This window comes from Alligator sinensis, unplaced genomic scaffold (assembly GCF_000455745.1).
Source record: "Alligator sinensis unplaced genomic scaffold, ASM45574v1 scaffold71_1, whole genome shotgun sequence".
Taxonomy (NCBI): domain Eukaryota; kingdom Metazoa; phylum Chordata; order Crocodylia; family Alligatoridae; genus Alligator; species Alligator sinensis.
Genome location: NW_005841834.1, coordinates 5,147,487 through 5,166,473, shown reverse-complemented (window position 1 = coordinate 5,166,473; position 18,987 = coordinate 5,147,487). Strand labels below are relative to the sequence as shown.

The window sequence follows — 18,987 nt, the reverse complement described above, 5'->3', positions numbered from 1 at the left end:
CCAGGTCACTGCAGTTAGTTTCCATGGAGACCGCAGCAGCAGCGGGGCGGTGTCGGCATGGGGCAGGGGTTTCCATGGAAATTGGCCCCAGCAGCGCTGGCAGGGCACACAACTGGGCAGGGAGCTGCTCTGGCTCTGGGATCTTGTGGTGATGAAGGCATGGTCTGGAGCCAGGACAGAACTGTGATCCGCTGCCTGCATGCCCCCTGCCTGCAGCTCTGTCCCAGCTTTAGACCACGCTGTAATCACTGCAAGATCCCAGCCCCAGTCCCAGAGCAGCTCCCCCATCCAACTGCATGCCCTGCCAGTGCTGCTGGGGCCAGTTTCCATGGAAACCCTGACCCCACACTGTCACAGTGCTCCACTGCCAGGGTCTCCATGGAAACCTGCTGCAGTGACACGTGCAGGGGCTGCTGGGAAATGGAGTCTGGCTGCCAGCTGGATCTGCCATTCTGCCCACCTCTATTTTAAAGGCTGGAGTTGATGGAGCCTGTTTCCTGCAGCTTCAGGGGATTGATTATCCTGACTGCTCAATTAGGATGGGTTAGACCCAGGGCATGGGTCTGAGCTCATTATATTGCCAACCAGGCTATGCTGGGGTCAGTTGCTTATTTGGTTTCATTTTGAAAAGACTTCAGCCCACATGTCAGGAGATAATTTTTATAATCATGAAACCATTCATAGGTCAGGACATCTGTTTCCCAGCCAGGTCCAGAAATAGCAATAAGCGTATAATAAAAATACAGGTTTTGCATGTAAATATTAAATAGTGTATGTGTTTCATTAAAGGGGTGTGAGGGCTGAAAGATTAAGGCATCTTGCTATAGGTGTAGATAAAATGAGTTCAAACCCTGCTCTTGACTTGTGCTAGAGGCTACCTCAATTCACCCTGTTGTACCTGGCCATCTGGCTTTGGGAGTCAAAGGTGGCTACATATAATGCTAGCCGTATCCTTCCTTGGGGGCTGTTGGCTACAGAAATTGATTTGCTTTAACCCTGATAGCCCTATAGGCTGCAGGGCCCTAGATAACCTTTGACCCTGATGCCTTATTAAAAATGCTCATGATTTTCATTATTTTAACTCTGAATTGTCTAGCAAAGGACCTGATCCTGACTGTACATAGACTACACATACCATACAAGCATTGACATTGAAAACAATTAACAGTGCATGGCCAAAAGCAGGATTGGGCCCCCAGCTACTAAATTTCACCAAAATAGAATGCTTTGTGCCAGTTTTCAGTTGCAGGTTGAAGCCTCACTGCACACTGTTTGTTATAAGCAAGCCACATGTACTATAGCAGTGAGGGATGAGAACAAGTCCTTAAAACAGTGCCTTCACTGTGGTAATACTCATTTAATCTGTTTTAGATGGGCACTTTGGCACTCAGTTCTCTCATTCAAGATACACAACAGAATGACAAAAAGAGATTGTCAGCTCAATGACGGAGGCTCCTTTAATAGGGTCAGTTCAATAACTAAATCAAAGGATCATTCCTTTTCTTAATTTAGTGCTGACTGCTAATAATTTCCCCATTTATTTTGAATGCAGAGTAATAGGTGATATACTGCTCTACATGTTAATGAAGACTGAACAAAGCTGTTTTTCTCTCCTGTTACAAAGCATATAACTATGGTTCTCTGGCACTATCTCCATTTGTCTTGGGACGTTGGCATCCGAAAAGTGCAAGACTCTTGGATACCCTAGTTTAATTATTGCAACGATAAAGATCCAAAAATAGTCAGGCAGTGGAAATACCTATAATTCAATGGCACTAAACAAAGCCAAATTCTGCAGTCTTCAGTCAAGAAAAGTTCTCATTGCATCAGAGGTCCTTCTGTGAGGTGTATCCAAAGCTATCCTTTCTACTTCCCTTTCTTTAAAAAACAAAACAAAAAAAATGTCTTTTATGACCATAGGCAAGCATTTGCAGCTGTACAAGTAAACATAGTAAAATTTCATTTCATGCTCCAGGGCACAAGTAAGAGTGAAGAAGCAGATGTCCTCTGCCCCACCTACAGAATGAGACTCATCATGGTGCCTTTTTTCACCACCCTCTATTGCTTAGCACCATGCAGGTGGGCTGTAATTTGGAGAGTAGGCCTGCGTGAAATGACTAGTATTCACTTCAGATTCAGCCGATTCAGGGGACAGTGATTCACATCAGCAATTCAAATCACTGTCCCGAATCAATTTGACCTAATCTGATTTGGAGATTCAGCCGCTGCCAAATCTCTGAATCAAACAGGCCCCATCCCCAACCCGCTCTCCCAGCCCCATCAATGGCTGCCCTGTCTGGCCCCAGCATCCCGGCACTTTAAAAAAAAAAAAGGCCCGCACTCTCTGGCTCCTGCTGAGGGAGAGGGTAGGTCAATCCCTGCTGCCCCCAACTGCCCTGCACTGCATGGGAGGCTTTGATCTATGAGCCCCGAGAAGCCCTGATGGCTGCTGCAGCAACCAGTGAGTGCAGGGCGCTTTTTTATTTTAAAGGGCCAGGATGCTGGGGTCGGACAGGGCAGCCATTGACAGGGCTGGGAGAACAAGCAGGGAATCCAAATCTTCCTCCAAATCTTTTCCAAATTGATTCAGAGGCTTCGAATGGATTCAGACCTTTTTATTTGTCTCCCAATTCAATTTGGATTCAGAGATTTGGCTGCTGAATCGGGCCAAATCTCCTCCAAATTGAATTTCCACAAATGATTAAATGAAATGAAAATTTCCACAAATGATTAAAAAAATTAATGTCTTTTTCATTTCTTTCAAATATTTTCATAGAAAATACTGACCTTTTCCTGAGCAGCTATAATTACCCAACTGCATTGAAGTAAGTAATAAAGAAGCCTCTGTTACATCTACACCAGTGCCGCACCTCTAGAATTACAATAGGATGAATAGGGCCATTCATGACTGGCTTGGAATAGGTGAGTTAGGGAATAGAGAAGGTGAAGTTTACACATACAAGATGCTTGATACAGACATAATGACCCCTTTCATACCACTGCTATTCCCCCTTAGTTCCAGCACTGTTGGGTAGGCCAGCTATAATCCTGCATGTTTCATTTCTAGGAAGGCTGAATAGTTGAAGTTATATGTTTGTTTCCTTCAAGTAAACTAGATAGGCATTGATGACTTTGGGAACGATTAAATGTAGATATAGAAAATAAAAGTCCATATGTATGCCATCTAAATTTCTGTGAATTTTCAAAAACATTCCCTCCTCAGATCCTCCAAAAAGATCCCCCAGAGTGGTCTGTTCATTTGGTACCAGTTATTTCAGATATTTGGTGGCCTTTTTTTTAAAAATTGCATGTCATGCTATTTAAACAGCAACCTTTAAGCTGTTTAAAGGAGGAGAATATAAAGCACTGGATTAATCTGCTTATAGCCCATATGGCCAGATGTTCCAAGGACTGCAGATAGGCACAGGTCACAGTTAACCCATATTCAAATGGCTTTCTCAGCAAGAGTTCTTTATTCCACTTGATGAATCAAACTGGATGGCATGTTTATCTCTGAAATTGGTCTCAATAGTCCACTTTATCAGGTAAAAAAATCAAGCTTTGGTCTGACGCACACCACAAGACATGGAGAGCTCCCCAATAAGTGATTATGCTTTATCCAAGTGAGTAAGGTCTTGGCAGAGATGCACATGTAAAAATAGTAACAATTACTGTAGTCCAGCTGAGTGGTAAGGAAAGTAAAATTGGGTTTCAGGGAGAACACAGTGATACAGAACTCAGTTGTGTGATCTGGTAAATGTAGGCAGAAGACTAAGGGCTGAGAAGGAATTTTATGAGCTAATAAATACAGCATAATTAACAACATTTTAAAGCTATAGTTAATTTATGTCTTCCATTAAATACTCACTTTGACTTCTTCCTGATATTCTCTTTCCTTCTAAGTGAGGTTGAATTGTTGAGTCTGACTGTAGCAGTTGGCATTTGGGTTTCTCTGTAAGTCACATCTGCAGTAAGCTCATTCACTACTGCACCAGTCACAAATTGGCTACAGCTTCTTATGTTGTTCCCTTAAATATATGAGAGCTGAGCTAAATGGCTTTGCTGTTGATATATGAGAGGGGACAAGTGGTATACAGATGAATATTCCTATAGCTCAAAAATGGCAGAAGTCTAATGCTGATTGAACACCTATGTTTCAGTTGCCTTTAAAGATGTCGAAAATCAATGTAAAGTTTTGATCTTCCAACCTTCATAACATATCAGTGCCCAATGTAAAATGAACCAGCTGTTTGATTGCAGTGCTTTTACAAGGAAGATGTTATTCAGAGGTACATAGAGAGAAATTCGTACACCTGCAGATACTGTATTGGCAAAAAGGTAGTAAGAATTAATGTTTGATCTGGCTTACTTCAAGTTACTGGAAACCGAAAAATTATAATTCCATACTAAATTCCCATAGTAATAATCAGAAAAGCTTTTTGGACTGCTGTATATAGTAAACAAATTTCAGCCTGCAAATTATGTTTTTGTAACTAAGCAAACTACTTGTGTTAGATGAGTATAGAAAATATGTCAAACAGTTGAATAATGAATGTAAAAAGAATCATACAAACTTAATTTTGCCTTTTTATATAGGTAAAAAATAATTAACACTAGCTACGCAATTTCAGTGAGAGATGTATATCATTAAGAGTTGGACAGAAATTTTCTGAAAAAAGCATTTTTTCATCAGGAAGTGAAGATTTCTCAAATATGAAATACTTTCTGGAAAGATTCATTTTGAAATAAAATTAATTTAGCTTTGAATAAGGTCAAACTGTTCATAAGGGAATATTTTTTTGTTTTGTTTTGAAATATTTTTTCATTCTATTTTTTAAATTTTATACTGCACAATATATTATTCAACTTAGATCAGAACAAAATATTTTATTTAATCTAAATGAAATGATCAGATTGACACAAAATAATCTTTTCAGTATGCTGTTTGATAAGAAATTTTGATTTATTTGAGTTTTAGTCCGTTTCAAAACAGAAAAAAATTCAAAATCCCAGAGTGATTCACAAAAGTCCCATTCTTCAGTTCCATATATATCACCATGTAGCTCAGCCATTATGCTACAGGGAATGTTACAGTTTGGAGTCTGGAACCACTACCTTTTAGGTCAATGAACCTTCATTGTTGACTTCAACAAGATGGGCACCAGTTCTACGATTAAACATAAATGGAAGCTGCATAATATGAAGAATGTATATGCTATGTTCCTTTGCACCAACTATATTAATTTAAAGGATGTCAAGCCAATTGGAAGTCAAGCAGGATCGGAATTTATGCTATTGCACCAACTTCATATAAAAAGTATATAGAAGCATAGAAAATTAGGATTGGAAGGGACCTGAGGAGGTCATCTGTTCCAATCCCCTGCTCATAGCAGGAACATCCCTGACTAGATCATTTCATCCAAGGCTTTTTCTAGCCAGGTCTTATAAACCTCCAAAAATGGAGTTTCTACAACCTCTCTGGGTAGCCTGTTCCACTGTTTTACTACCCTCCTAGTGAGAAAGTTTTTCCTAATATCTAACCTAAACTTCCCTTGCTGTAAGTTGAGACCGTTGCTCCTTGTTCTGTCATCTGCCACCACTGAAAACAGTTTAGCTCCATCCTCTCTGTAACCACCCATTAATAACCGAAGACTGCTATTAAATCCCCACTCAGTCTTCTGCAGACTAAATAAGCCCAGTTCCTTCAGCCTCTCCTCTTAACTCTTGCACCCCAGCCCCCTAGCCGTTTTTGTTGCCCACTGCTGGACTCTCTCCAATTTGTCCACATCCTTTCTGTAAAGGGGGTGGGGGCAAAACTGGACATAGTACTCCTGATGTGGCCTCGCTAGTGCTTAATAGAGGGGAAGAATCACTTCCCTTGATCTTCCGGCAGCACTTCTACTAATGCAGCCCAGTATGCTGCTAGCCTCCTTCACAACAAGGGCACACTGTTGGCTCATATTCACCTTACTGTCCATTGTAACCCCCAGGTCCTTTTCTGCAGAGCTGCTACTTAGTCAGTCAATCCTCAGCCAGTATCGGTGCATGGGATTGTTCCATCCTAAGTGCAGGACTTCACGCTTGTCCTTATTGAACCTCATGACATTTCTTTGGTCCAATCCTCCAATATGTCCGAGGCTCTCTGACTCCTAGCCGTACCCTCCAGCCTATCTACTACTCCCCCCAGCTTGGTGTCATCTGCAAACTTGCGGAGGGTGCACTCTATCCCTTCTTTCAGGTCATTAATGAACGTATTGAACAAAACTAGCCCCAGGGCCAACCCCTGGGGCACTGTTCTTGATATTGGCTGCCAACTAGACATTGAGCCATTGATTACCTTTTGAGCCCAATGATCCAACCAGTTTTCTATCCACCTTACAGTCCATTCAGCCAACTTGTACTTCCTGAGCTTGCTTGCAAGAATGTTGTGGGACACCATATCAAAAACCTTGCTAAAATCAAGTGTATATCACATCCACTGTTCTCCCCATATCCACAAAACCAGTCATCTCATTATAGACAGCAGTCAGGTTGGTCAGGCATCACTTGCCCTTGGTGAATCCATGCTGACTTCCTAATCACCTTCTTTTCCTCCAAGTGCTTGGAAATGGATTCCTTGAGGATCTGTTACATGATTCTTCCAGGGACTGAGGTGAGGCTGATTGGTCTGTAGTTCCCCAGATCCTCCTTCTTCCCTTTCTTAAAGATGGTATGTAAATATGATAATAATACTTAAGCAATTACTAGTTAAAGGGAAATGTCAAAGTGAATAGTTTCATAATCCAGTTTCAATTATACATATTTCCGTTTTATCCTTTTGCCAAAATCCATGTAATTGTTTATATCTTACTTTTTCTAACATACAAGTACAATTTCAGCAAACATAAATATAGTAACAGATCAGTAGGTCACATAGCTGTAACTTCAGATTGGGATAAATTAGATTGAATATGCTACCACATTCCATTCAAGTGATAGACAAAATATTTTTAATATTGTAAACATTAACAATGCTTACTTTAGTTTCACATAATAGCATAAATGTAACCTTTTTACTGTTTTTGGACATTAATTTTATCTTTCACATACAGTTATTAGAACAACATTCAGAACTTCTTCAAAATTCTTGTCTTCTAGACTTTCAGTAAGCCCACCAGTCAGATTTACTGCAAGCCAGTATAAAACAGCAAACTGTACTGCACTTAATGTTCACTTTTCATGATGTAAATACTGTTTACTGGAACATCTCTAAAACGTGGACTTAGTCATCAGAAACCATTTATCTACACAGTTTAAAGTACTTTAAACTACAATTGGATGTTATTTATTATTTGAATAGCGTTGCTAAGTCAAATATACATGGCATTGTCCATTTAGAGAGTTGACCTAAACAAATAACAGACGTTTGTCCTGTTCCATTAACAACTATCCATTCCTCTTCTTTTTGCTCTCTTCATAATCCTTGGATTTAGTTACTGATATAGCACAACCGCTGGCAATAAACATAATAAATATTAAACAAAAGTACTTGGAACTAATAAGGCAATGTCAAACATCCCTAGGATGTGAAATCCTAATGGCAGCTTAGTCAACAGCAAAATTCCCATTGACTCCAGCAAGATTTGGATGTTAATATGTTTTCCCCTTATATACTTTCCTACCGTCCTTTTTGGGTCTGTAGCTTGCAGAGTATTGCCAGATTGGTGCTGAGTGCCTTCAGCGCCCAATCAGCTGGTACCCCTTGGGAGATAATTCCAAAGGCATCATTCTTCAAACATTTATACAGATGAATGTCTTGACATCTGCGTGAGTGTTTTCAGGACAAAGTCTTTACAATATAAGCTGTTAGACAGTGAGAAATTCTTATTGTCTGTAAAATACTGTTGGAACCAGTTTTACTATAAGGATAATAATTATATGGTCACAAGCTATTGAAGGACAATCCATTACAAAATACAGGTGAACATTGTTAGTTATATACTTTTAAATATGGCCACCCTTAAAAAAAATATTGAAAGCACCCTGTAATGCAGCTCATAAAGATTTCAGATATGGCACACTCCAAAACATGGAGACTGAACAAACTACCATATTCACTCAAATCCAAAATTAGGGTTTTTTCCTTAATCAACATGGGGGAAGCAATGTTTCGTCTTGCATTTGAGTACGGGCTAGGTCAGGGTGGCTTATGCTGTGGGGAAGGATATGCATCCAGGGAGAATGCAGGAGAGATTGTGTGGTGGGAGGGAGTGTGGGGGAGACCTGTTGGGAGGGCACATGGAGGAGACAATGCGGTATGTGGCTTGGGGAGAATGTAAGGGAGACCCGTGGGGAGAAGCATGCAGGGGGAGACCTGCAGTGTATAGTTCAGGGGGTGCATGGAGGAAACTGCTCAGCCTTCCCCCCTGATCACTTACCTTGTGCTCTTACTGAAGCTCTGCCCCCAGCCCTGACCTTTCCTGGCCCAGCCTGGAGCTACCACTGTTACTTTTGTCTCGCTGGGCTAGGCCAGGGCCACCCCACTGCCTGCTAGAGCCAGAGCTGCTGCAGAAGGTAAGCAGCAGGGGGAAAAGTAGCCAGGGTGGGCTAAGGTTGGGGGGAGGGGCAATGGGAGAGCAAGTGACCTAGGGAGCAGGCAGCAAAAGGGCCAAGTAGCTGGGAGGGCATGCAGTGCGGTGAGGGGCGGGGGGAGTGGGAATGGCCAGGAGGGCAGGCAGCAAGGAGCAAGCACAGGCACAGAGAGGCGACAAAGGGTAGGAGTGTGGCCTCCTTTCTCTCTCCCCCCACTGCTGCTTTTTGTGCTGCAGCAGTGGGGGGGATTTAAGATAACGCCCAATAATTAGAGTCTAACTTACAAGAAATTTATTATTTTCTATGTATAGAATCTAATTATTGGGGAGCCATTTAAAATTCAGAGTTCTCTTTGATTCAAGTAAATATGGTATTTCATTTTTTCTGGCTATGAGACATGTAATAACTATAAAGAAGAAATTGCAAAGAACTTATTGGGCTAGGAGACCATCTGGAGTTAGTGGCTAGAGGCTTAGCTCCTCCCAGAAATTAATCCATTCTTCAGGCATTCTTGCTTACTTTTTAAGTTTATTATTGAAACTTAAATTTTGACAGCCTAAAAAATTTCCAGGACTGTACTATTCCCACAACCAAAGAATTTTAAGAAGGAGGGATGGATAAAACCAGACAAAGCCCAAGAGAACTTCCATGGGGAGCAAATGTTAAAACCTGTGATTAAATCACAGAAAATCTGTTCTATACAAGCATGAATCCTGGTGTGAGCTTACAGGGTGCTCTGCTGAACTTCACCCTGCTTTTCCAGATTTTCTTTTAGGTTTGCAATGCAGTAATGTTGCAAGTTCCTTGTTCAGAGTAACAGGATACTCCATGGGCATCTTAACCCATAGAGTTGTCCCTGTCAGCAGAATCAGCATGTGAGGCACCACATGGGGATAGATTCAGGAAGTAGAGGAACATGTGGTTTGGGGAAAAAAGAGGCCAGATGATACAGGGCTTGGCAGTTCTTTTGTTCCATTACCCTGTACTGGGACTATAGGAAGTGTGTGTAGGATTATTTTTGATGAATAAAAGTATCTTTCTGAAGTGCCTTAGAATTAAGTGTGATGGGGTAGGGTAGGAGGCATGATACGCATTTGTATTCAGTGGGACACAATGCTCAGCTTTCATTTGACTCTTGGACCAGTGGCTAAATGCATATTTTGGTCTAAAAGAAAATAGGAGGAGACCTAGGGAAAGCTTAATTAATTGCAGTGAGGGTTACGCTAATATAATGATATAGAGCCTTTCAGAAAAATACAGACTGATGATTATTCTGGCAAGGTACAATACAAACAAATAAAATGTTCTTAATCATTACCTAGCTGCTTGACATAATATTTGAAGAGGCATAATCTGTCTCTGATCTGAAGATTTCTACTGATTGAGGCTTTTAAAGAATAACATTTTAACATATCCATAGCCACGCAGCATATCACAGGTTTCAGTTTGCTGGGCACTGTGGATGTCTAAACTTCACAGCAACAGTAAGGACAAAACTGAATCTTCCCTCTTCAGTTCATACAATCTTAATTAAAGGAGATTCTTCATCATTAGCAATATGCATCAAATGAACACAACTAAGGGGACTGAGAAATGGAGGGGGAGGGAGGGAGGGAGGGAGAACAGGCGTGGAGGAAGTGCATTAGTTTGACCCAGCTTCCCAGCATCTGTATAGATTGGGTGCTTCGGCAGGACTTTTTGGCATTTTTATCTACAGCTGATTCAATCAACTATTAAATAATAGCACCAAAAAAACAAAAAAGCCCCACTGAAGCACCCATTATTTACAGATGTTGGGCAAGCTGGATCAGACTAACACAATGCCTCTTCTGGGCATGCACTGAGCTTGACGTGGGGGGCATGCTGAGCTTAAAGTGAAGCGCCAGGGTTTTTTTTGACATCTGTAAGCAGCCATTGATGTCTACTCTGTTTCTGATAGAAAGTAGCAATTCACTGGCATATTGATTTATTATAGTATAATTAGAAATTAAAACCTTTTTTTAATTAGCAGGGATAAAAACAGCTGATTAATTTTAATGGTAAGTGGACGCATCTAGATGAGACATTTACTGCTGAGTTGCCTAATTAGCCCCACAGTACACATCTTTGCACCTATATGTCTATATAGGCTGCAAGAAACTAATAAGCTCTGCAGCCAGTTAGTACTTGTAAATAGAAGTACTATCCTGCTGCACAGTTTTTTTTTCATGAATAGCAACACATGTATAATCAGCTAATCGCTGACCTGGTTGCCTGAGCCACAAGCCACTGCTGGGGCTGCCTACTGGGTAGCCCCTCCTGCCAGCCCCTCCTCAGCACATTGAGCCAGATCAAAACAGCCCCGGGCTGGCAGGCTGAGCCCCCAACCCCCTGCCACCTGGAGCTGCTCCAACCCTGCTCAACATGCTGTGGTCCCAGGCACAAGTGTAAATGTGGCACCCAAGAGCAATAAACTCCAACATGATATACACTGGAGTTTATTGCTGTGCATTAACATTCACATGCAGATGCGCTCATTTGGTAAAAAAAGGCATTGAACTGTAAGCTCTTCTGGGAAAGAAATGTTTACTTATTCTGCATTTCTGTAGTGCCTATCCTGTTTAGTGCCTATTCTTGGTTTGCCCTTAGACACAACCATAGCAAGCATTATTGTTGTTTGTTACTGTTGTTTATGATGAATGTGTAAAACAAGCATAGGTGAAAAAGGTGGGAAGCAACTGTCTTCCTGGACTTGTTATGCTGCAAAGTAGAGGTGCTAATTTTAATAGCACACAGAGGCCACATCTACACAAGACGTTGACTGTGCAGTTGTTACTGCACAGTCATTTAGTACTTTCATACACAGGTACTGCACAGTAGCATTGCCAAGCGGCTTTTAGGTGACACTGACTGTGCAGTAGCTCATTACTATTATGCAATAGCATCATGTCACACATTGTGCCACACAACACTACTGCACAGTAGTAACAAGCTACTGCGCAGTCATCATCTCATTTAGACGTGGCCAAAATCTGTGTTTCTCTATAGATGGATACTCGGGCTGCGTGAAGCTTCAGTCCCTGATTCAATTCGGTGGAGATTCAACCTGATTCAGTGGCCGAACCTCCAAATCTGAATCAAATCAGAGGACCCTTTAAACTCTCCAACTCAAATCAGAACCCTCAAATCGATTCGGAGAGATTCGGAAAGATTGAGATTCAGACATAGACACATCTTTAAATGTTGTTTCCACATACCTCTAGGTAGCAGGGGCTTGTGAATGCTGTGATGCTGGGGTGTATGGAGTGTCCCACTGGAGCACAGTGCGCTTAGCAGCAGACCCGGAAGTGGATCAGAAACACTTCTGGTCCACTTCTGGGTCCACCAGGGAGCACGCAGGGGGGGCCCCCCCTGCACCCTCCCAGCTCAGCAACTGGTGCCTCCTGGGTTGGGGAGGGCACCCGGGGGCCCCCTGAAGCTGATTGCTGAGCCAAGGAGGTACAGGGGGACCCCCTAGCACACTCCCTGGCAAACCCAGAAATGGATCAGAAGTATTTCTGATCCATTTCTGGGTTCGCCACTGAGCACATGGAGGCTCCCCCGCACTCCTGTGGGATAGTCCATGTACCCCAGCATTGCAGCAATCATGAGCTGTGCCTGGTACCTAAAGGTGTGTAGAAAAAACTTTTAAAGCTGTGTCTGTATCCGAATCACTGATTATCCAAATCGGCATCGAAACTTCAGATTCGGATTTGGCCAAATTGAATCAGGGACAGTGAACCGAATCAACAAATCAAATCACTGCTCCTGATTCGGGCCGAATCTCAATCCGAATCGAATAGGACCCACTTTGCACACCCCTAACGGATACTCTTAAATTACACTTGTTTTACATGAAAAGTATTTCATGCTAGTTCTTCTAATCACAATAAAGAACACAAAAGAAAAAAGAAAATGGAAATTTCCAGTTTACTTACTGGGATATGGAAAGTCTACTGGCATATAATGAACGGACTCATTTCTTACACTTTATATCCAAATCAGGATTTGGGGTACCTTAGAGTCCAGAAATGTTCAGTTCTAGGGACTGGATATGATCCATTATAAAGTAACAGATTTGTGTACAGATTTTGATTATCCAAAATGAGGGATTTAGATCAAGGCTTTGAGTTAGATCTGATATCTGTCTAGATGATGAAGGGAAGTGTATTTGCATTTCGTTGCTTGTTTTCATTTTTGTAATGCTGAAAAACTTGATAGTGCTGCTAAGTAGTTTAACTTCTATATGTATACAATATAGGTATACTGAACTGTATAACACAGGTAAGTAGAATTGGGTTTCCAATTAAAATGCCTTTTCTCCATAATCTGTGATGTCAATAGGCAAGAAGAAAGGAATTCAGTTGTATTCTCCATGACTATATAATTAATGGATTAAATAATTCAGTGTGGAAGTGTAGATAATGGGAAAATGAAGTTTGATCATCTGAAATATTGATCATTGATTTTGATTAATTCATGCTCTTCTATAATTTCAATTAAAGTGTTGCTGTAAGATAAAAACTAATTTTATATACAAAATGCATGTAATATTACAGGAAATATGAATTTGGTTGTTGGAGTGTAGGACTGGGATTGTTATTTAGTTTGCATAGCTTGGTAATATAACAAAAATAGAAAGCCATAGAATCTTGTTTAATCTTCTATATATAAGTGCCAGGATGACCCTACCAGTGATACAAGGAGCCAGCATTGTATACTCATGATAACAATAAGAAATGAGTGCTTGACACTAATTATTGTCTCCCGGGAAGCTGCTCAGCAAGACAAATGAGGGGCTGCCATCCAGCTTTCATCCATACATAACAAAATTTTAAATATAGGCTGAAATAGGTAATGTTCCTTTTACTTAATAGGCAACACACAAAAAGTGGAGGAATGTTTTCATCAACAGATTTGGACAAATAATTTTCAGTTAATCTAGCTAATGTAACCTTTTATTCTAATAGTAGGTAATCCACATATGCAGATCACAATCTCTATGAATTTGTGTTGTTAAAATGTATTCAGCTGATTTTTTTTAAATTCAGTTTATGGACTGTAAGCAGTTTGCTTTGAGTATATAATATTCAATATTTAAAATTAAAGCTATTCTTGTTAGTTTTAACAACGAGATTCCCCCTTGGAAACACGCATTATTCAGCTTAACAGGAGGAAAAACGCATAGTTTACTGCACAGCTGCTCACCCCAGGAAAGCCAGCAAGGGGAACCTTTAAAGAAATAGTGAAAATTGTCTGAGAACATCTGGCACCCAAGAAACTAATCGCTGCAGAAAGGCTCAGGTTCCATAAGAGAAATCTGCTTAAAGGTGAATCTATTTCCTCTTTTGTGACTGTTATGGAAACTGCCAAAACATTGCAGGTTTAAGGATGAAATTAACAAAGCCCTTAGAGACAGATTTCTGTGTGGACTATTTAATGATGCCATACAAAGGAAATCCTCACCTTTAAATGTGGTTTTGAGGTTGGAATAGCTATGGAAACTGCAGCAAAGGATACCATAGTATTGTATGGAAGAGTGGCTATGGAAATAGGAATGAGCAAGTTATTAAATATACAAGCAGGGCCAGATTAATGCACAGGCAAATTAGGCACATGTCCAGGGCCCTAAGTGAAGAAGGGACCCAGAAGTGCTTATTTTACATATTATGATTATTGAGTGAAAAAAGTAGGGGCCATGAGTTGATTTGCCTACGGTCCACTAAAGGGTTAATCTGGTCCTGTATACAAAGGAAGAGTCAGGGCAGGCAGCAGTCTGATGTGTGCTATGCAGGTGTGGAAAAGCATCTCCGACTCCAGCTAATTGCTGGTTTAAGAAATTCTACTGCCAGAGTTTCAATAAAAAATGAGATCCAGGTAGTGTGTCATGCTAAGAGAAATGAGGAAGAGAGTAAAATAAAGTAGAGACAAAGGCAATAATAAGGTATATGTTACAGATTGGGGCCATAGCAAGAGTGGTCTGGGTCTGTATCATGTGAACAAGGATGACAAATCAGATATCTGGTTGACACCTTGGGCTGCTGGGAAAACTTAATATGGAGTTGGATACAGATGCTTAGTGTCTGTTATCTCATATTCAGAATATGAAAAAACTTAAAAATATGAAATCCAGGAAGACACCACTGTTGTTAAAAACATATACAGGAGAGAAGATCATGTCAAAGAGGGTGATGTCAGCATCAGTAGAATATAATAAGTGGCACCTATTAAACTTATGCCATTGAAAAGGGGGGACCTGTTCTGTGAGACCATGAAAGGTTAGAAGAGATTCTCCTGGGTTGGATTTCTGTATAGATGCTGTAGGCACTTCCAAAGGTCCCTGTAAAAAAATTAAACAACAGAAGGTATATTAAACCAGGCCTCCCAAATGTTCAGGGAACTTTCAACATCTATCAAAACCGGGACAGTACCAAATCCAAGACAATTTTGAATGCAAGATGACTCCCACTCAATCCTCCCAAAATAGATTCTGTAGATGGGAAACTATAAATTTGTTCTAATTTTCCATTTGTAGAATCTGGTTACTCAAGGGTCATCTTAAACACTCCCCTTGCAGTTGGGGATAAAAGGGGAGCAGGCAGCCTGACCCCACACTTCGGTCCTCTACCACTTGCCCCCCATGCCTGTGCCACTGCTGCCTGTCCCCCCAACCTGAAACCTGACCCACACTGCCACCAGCATCCAGGCCCCTGTTGCTGCCAAATCCCCAAAATGATTCTGCTCAATCCCCCATCTGATCTTCTTGCGCATAGCTGCTCAGTCCTCATGTGTACTGCTGCCCCATCCCCCATCCTGTCCCAACACATACTGCTGCCTCCTCCCCCACCAGATCCCCAATGTGCACTGATTCCCCTTCAGCATGATCTGTGCTTTCCTATCCCCAGCCTTATCCCTGATGCGCTGCTGCCCCATGCCCACCCAGTCTTCAGCAAGTGCTGCTGCCCTGACCCTGGCCCAATCCCTGGTATGTGCTGCTGTCCCATCTCCTGCCCAGTCCCTGACCCTAGCCACTGCCCCCTGAACCAGACTCACTGTAGCTGCTGCTGACCTCAGCCCCAGCTCCAACCTGGGACAGTTGGAGTCTCTAGCTCCAGCCTGGGACCAGGGCTGGAGCAGGAGTACTAGTACTTGAATCCAGGACAAGGCTTGTTTTTCCCCATGTTGAATGAGGGAAAAAACTTCACTGGATTTGAGTAAATATGATGATAAATGAAAATGCACAGGACAAGTTTCACAAAGCTCAGTCAGTTTCTCACAGCCTACATGCCAAGGTAGATGCTGAACTGGATCACCTAGAAAGAGAAGGCATATTTTCAAAAGTAGCCTGCAGTGAGTGGAGCACATCTTTAATACCAATTGTAAAAAAAATGCGGTGCAGCAAGAGTATGTGGAGACTTCAAGGCTGCTATAAATCCTATATTGAAAGTTGATAAAAACCCTGTACCATGAATTGAAGATATTTTTGCCACATTATCAAGGGAACAGGCATCCTTTGGCAGCTACATCTAAGTCAAAGAGTATTGGCACATGATTACTGAGGACTTAATAAATAGCAGCCTATGGCTGTGAGTTCACAAACTGGTCCTTTGTCCTACACAGTGCAAATGACACCTAATGTTGTTTGGTGTTGCCACATTGACCAGTTACAAACTATAGGAGTGACCGCTGAACAGAGTACAGAGCAACATTTCGCGCCTCACCTGTTGTTGAGTCACTGGCTTTGCAACCTACAGCAACAACCAGTTGCCTGAAAGTAGCAACGCTGACCTGTGAGGATCTAACAATTCTGAGCAACCTACATCCAATGAGAACATGCCTAAATCCAACATGACTGAAGACAGACCACCTCCTCAGAACTATGTTCAAGAGGGTGATGGCCACCACCCAGGAAGAAAATGTAAACACAAACCTGACATAGTAGTCAGTGCAGCACATCCTCAGGGCAGCAGTCTAAGAGGTGATCAACATTACTCAGAAAAGAACTGCAAGCCATCTGAGAAGCTTGCAATATGTGCATAAGTGACTGTTGTTTCAAAAAAGGAGACAAGATGTGAGATACATGAATGTACTGAATGTGCAGTCTAAAGTAATTTTTTGTAAAATGCGCTAATGGCAATGAAAGCATAGCTTTACTTTATGTTCACAATATATTCTGTACTTATCAGCCTGGCAGCACTTCTTCCCATGCTTGTGGCTGAAGTAATTTATTTCTACATGTCCTCAGTTATACACAACAGCTCTCCCCAACCCAGTCACCAAGCTATATGGAGAAACCCCAATGCAAACCAAAATGGGGAGGAAAAAGATCCTATCACCACCTAGCCCTCAATTACCCACCTAGCCTTAAGGGGTAAAAGATTTTCCTTTTCATAGACAGGCTATGCATATTTCTATTTATTTTATTAAACAGTTGTCTTCCTCTCACTCTCTTGCAACAGCACATAAAGATGTTACAAATAAAGTAACAGTTATTTTTACAGAGTAAAAGAGTTCACACAACTCTTCTTCTTTAGGATAGGGTGCTGCATGGGAGGCTGGTTGCTTACCCAGTGTTCTTTCATTTTTGATTAAATGGGGCTTTAAGACAAAGAAACAAACCCTACTCTTTAGAGTAGATCCTTCATACTTTTAAATAAAGAATATACTTTAAAACCTGAAAAAAAACAGATTAATAAGTTTGGTTGTTACACAGTGGGTATGTCTACATGAGACATTTACTTTGCAGTAGACTAATTAGCTGTGCAGTAAGTGTCTTGGTGTCTACACACGCACCCCTATTTGGCTGGAGAAAGCTAATTTACTCTGCAGCAGGGTAATACTTGTAAGTATATGTATTATCCTGCTGCGGAGTAAAGAACTCCGCAACAGAACACGTGTAGACACTGGAGGGGCTGGCTGGGGCACAGGGGTGCTTCAGTGGCAGGGTTGCCTGCTGGCTAGCCCTGCACGGTAGCACCCTTATGCCCTAGCCAGCCACTCCTCAGTATGCTGAGCCCAGGAGAGCAGTCCCAGGCTGGCAGGCTGACCTCCGAAGCCCCCTGCCAGCTGGGGCTGCTCCATCCCAGCTCAGCATGCCAAGATCCCAGGTGTATGTGCAGATGTGCACCTGGCAGCAATAAGCTCCTGAGTTTATTGCTGTGTATTAATAGCCATGTGTAGATATGCCCATTGTGTATTATGTAATGATTGCTCCTCACTGCACTTGACTGAACAGCTGAGCAGTTTGAAATGATGTGTCTTGGAGAGAGGGTGTTCACGTCTCATTTTCATCAGTACAGCTTCTCAAAGAAAGATGGCTCAGACCTTGTGTCAAGGCTTATCACCATAAAAATACAGTGTAACGAATGCAGATCATATGGCTAAGCAGCCAGGTTATAATAACCCATAGAAATATTTTATATGAACTAACTTACATACATTGAATCCGTAATTCAGACTGCTCTCAGCAAAAAGTCATAATTCAGTCCCCATGCCATTCAGGGAAAGACGGTGTACTCCACAGTACCAAAGCTTCAGGAAATCACTGTATTTGGCTGCCTACATTATAGAATACTGTTACATATAGAATTGCTGTTACCATTAACATTATTATTAACAATTAAAATTGCTAAGCAATTTTGCTCAGTTGTTGCACGGAAACTTTCCACTCTGCCCTCAGCATTTTATAAGTTAGGGAACTTCCATACATAAAACCTTTTGTCAAGATCTACTATTTATTCAGCTCTAATACTAGAATCTTCCAGTTGAAAAATGTTAGCTATTCTAAAGGGAGGTGGGTTATTCATGCCCTATTTCCACCTTAATAAATAGCTAAGCCCTAGATCAGCGAGGCATAAGGGAGCATGTGTATTAATTTGAAAGCTCCTGTTTAGGCTGTAAAATCACAATATAATTAATAATAGTGATGACACTCCAACCTATGCATCTGTATGTCTGATTTCTAACTCAGTTCAAGTTGTGCACCTCTCACTCTTTCTCCAAACCCACACAAAAACTTTTTCAGTGTTACTGAAATGAGATTTCTAGTAACGGGGACTTACTGTTCTGGGCTGAAGTAGGTGAATTTACTTATTTTTATCTTTGTTAAAGAAGTGCTTATCAAAAAAATCTGTAGGGTCTGGAACTAACTCTGCCAGAGATTTGTCCACATCATTATTTAATGCCTTTTCATTTAAGCAGGATTTATTGGTTGGGGGCTTTGAGGGCTGCCTGGGGCTCTGAAAAAAAACTTTGGGGTATTCAAGTTTAATCTAGAGCACACTGGTACAAAAACAGACTTTTTACTTATTAACTTTCTCCTGCTTCTGAGGATAAGGCAGGTTTTTCTGAAGGACTGCCATGTGCAAGTTTCAGCAGCTCCAGTGCCTGTGTCACTCT

General features: G+C 41.4%; 1 protein-coding gene across 2 annotated transcripts in view; it reads left to right on the top strand.

Annotated features, from left to right (window-relative positions):
* The window catches only part of KCNB2 (potassium voltage-gated channel subfamily B member 2), a 343,724-nt gene that overhangs the window by 240,342 nt on the left and 84,395 nt on the right, over positions 1-18,987 (top strand). The window lies entirely within an intron of this gene.